Source organism: Apis dorsata, unplaced genomic scaffold (genome assembly GCF_000469605.1).
Source record: "Apis dorsata unplaced genomic scaffold, Apis dorsata 1.3 scaffold_292, whole genome shotgun sequence".
Classification (NCBI taxonomy): Eukaryota; Metazoa; Arthropoda; class Insecta; order Hymenoptera; family Apidae; genus Apis; species Apis dorsata.
The window spans coordinates 1,017,388-1,020,460 of NW_006263567.1; the positions used below are offsets into that span (position 1 = coordinate 1,017,388).

The window sequence follows — 3,073 nt, forward strand, 5'->3', positions numbered from 1 at the left end:
GACTGTTTTGTATCTACTTGATGTTTACTTAGAACGTCGAGCTAATGGGCTTCACGTGTGTATATGATATATGATATATATGTATGGACATATATGGTTGAAAAAAATATTTGCACATCGTTATATTTATTAACATTTATATATTAATTAATCAAATTCAAGTTCATTCACTTCGTATCAATTAATATTACTTATATATTTTCATACGAATGAAACGTAGAAAAAAAATTATGCGCAAATATCTTTTATAACGTATTATTACGTGTATCTCTATGTATATCAGAATCATATTTTATTTTTTACATGAGAATTCCCAGAGGTATGATCGATAAAATATAAATACATATCCTTCACGCGTAGCAAGGAGACAGAGTTAAGGATGGGTTGACGTTATTTTGATCAACAGGCGTTATTTATGGCTCACGTTGTTAGAGAATTGGGAGTTTCATGTTTCGTAACAGTTTTACGATCGCCGATAAAATTATGCAACGTAATCTAATACGTATCTCGTTTCGCTGGTGTCCCAGGAGCCAGATCGCCGCCGCATGCTTTTCACTCGCACGAGCACAGACGAGTTGATAGTCGAGACAAAAATCGACTCTTTGTTATTGTGCGCCAAGTAGCAAATATTCTATCCTCGACGTCGGTTCGTGGGAATAATCAAAAAATGATGACAAATTTCTTACGCTTGATCCTATCGATGAAATCAGGGTCACGTCGTTTTGTTAATCGTTGATAATATCGATATCGAGAACTTTCGTTCGTAGCGATGATCTTTCGTATGATAGATACGTGTGTAAGTGTCGATAATGCAATATGCGTGCACACGCAAACACGTAAAGTGATAAAATTTGTCGTTGCAGTCATTGGTATTCACGATAATATCGTGCCTCTCCACTTTCTTTTTTCTTTTTATTTCTCGCTATAATTCTTTTTCAAGACCACGACACAGTCGATAAAACGAAATGTTAGGTTAACCACATATGGAATCAGGCGACAATTCACGTCACGTTTCTATTACGATTTATTTTTATGTCGATTATTTTTTATTTGGCCTACCACCGAAAGAAATCTTTGCCATTAGTGACCTTCGTTGCAGATAAGTTGAGCGCATATGATAAGAGAAGCACAACACAAGTCTATTATTATATCTGTGCGTTGTTTGTGTCTTGTCAGAAGAATTTCGATAACCAACACGAGAGAAAAAAAAGAGAAAATGATAGAGTGAATCGCGAGTAATGAAACAGATATAAGGGGTTAGGATCTATTTATCAATAAACGTATTCATGATATTTTCAGATCGCGAATAGAATGAAGTAAACACGATGCTGTTTTTCGCGCGAATGAAGAGATGACTTCGATGAGTTATCGTCATTTGTTACGAATAATAATGTAATCGTTACGCGTAATAATCGTGATTCGTTAGCTTTGAACTAGCCATAAAAAATTAACGGATTTATATAATATATACAAATATATATATATATATATATATATTGTACTTACATATACATGTCATCGGCATCTGTCAATCTTGATTAAAATGAAAAAATGGTTGAATTCTTTTTCAAAAATGAATAAAATGATTCAAAAACGATACGGAAAATATTCAAAATATGAATCAGATACATAGCACATTTGAAATAACGGTTTCGATTAAAATTCAATATGGCCGAATTAGTCTCTAAATGTACTTTCACTTGAATGTCGACATCGATGTCACAAACAACACAAACGCATCCACACAAACATAATATTGAAAAACACTTATGATTGCGTCACAAATGAATATTACTCGATATATCATTGAAATTTATGTAGCATACAATATTAAGATACGAACTGCGTAAAAAGCCACGTTGCAAAAATACACAAATTGTCGCATAGGTTCAATTTGCGACGCAAAAAGAACAAACGACCGTTTTCTCTAGAATTTCGATGTAATATACCCAAGGGCCAGAGACGTAAATATTTACACCTTGTGAAGCACAGAGCTGTTTCATACCCTGTGATCCCTCGAAGCAAAGGTACACACGACAAAAGTTACATTCGTGAAAAAAGAACTGTAGTGAACGTAGTGTATACTGTCACCCGAGCACCATATTTACTGACCGCAAAAACACGCGATACATTTCGAAGAAACATTTTTAGAACGTTCTCTGTTCTTGGTCGAAAAATCTAGAAATATAAATGATACGAATTTTACGAATAACTTGAATATACGTAGAATATATCTGCTTATCATTGAAATATATTGCTTATCTGCTTATGTTATATATATTTTGAATTATTGCTAATTAGAAATATATACGTGAAATTAAACATGTATATTCTACGTACAATTACATCGAAAATAGTTAAAACGAACCGACAGAGAAACTCACGAAAACTTTCAACGGTACACCATACTCGACACTGAAAGGTTTTTTATGTGACACGATGTAACGAGATTGAAATGTTCTCATACGGTCGATACGAAACCGTACCATAAAGGCATAAAAAAAAAGGAGGAATTCAACACTATATTTGTTCCCTTGATTCACGATCGCCATTTCTAACTATGTTAATTCCACAAGTTTCCGTGTCTCTAGTGTTTCCTTTCAAATCGTTCAATCTACTTTCCCTTTATGATGAAATTTGAATTCGGTAAAAAAATCAATTTTTAATTTATAGAGTATTATCTCATTAAGATTTGTTCATAAGTTCGAAAGATACGTCGAAACCCTGTAGTATCACACATATATTCCTCTATATACGCACACACGCATATCGAGGATTATTCGCAAGCCTCCTCGCCGGCTTCGAAAAGTAAAACGCGCGCTCGTATATGCAGCGCCGGTGTGAGTGTGAGCTGGATAGACATAACAGTCAGAGAAGGAAAGAAACATAGAGAGGTAGCGTGCGCCCGTCGGAGGGACGACAACGGCGCGCATCGATTGGCGCGCTAGCCGTGACCCCCACCATGCTGCTTTCGCTTTCACCCAATGGGGCCTCACTTTCGCGCTCGCCCGCCGCCGAGCCACGGCAGCCGGCACGCTGTCGTCGCCGGCGCTCAGTGACTGGTGCACCCTAC

General features: G+C 36.3%; 1 long non-coding RNA gene across 1 annotated transcript in view; it reads right to left on the bottom strand.

Moving 5' to 3' along the window:
* Positions 1-3,067, bottom strand: part of LOC116185807 — an 80,093-nt gene extending 77,026 nt beyond the window's left edge. The window contains exons 1-2 of the long non-coding RNA XR_004150715.1: positions 2,341-3,067; positions 1,503-2,178 (exon numbers count right to left, since the gene is read on the bottom strand). This is a non-coding gene — a long non-coding RNA (uncharacterized LOC116185807). The remainder of the gene's footprint in view (positions 1-1,502; positions 2,179-2,340) is intronic.
* Between the last annotated feature and the right edge of the window lie 6 nt (positions 3,068-3,073).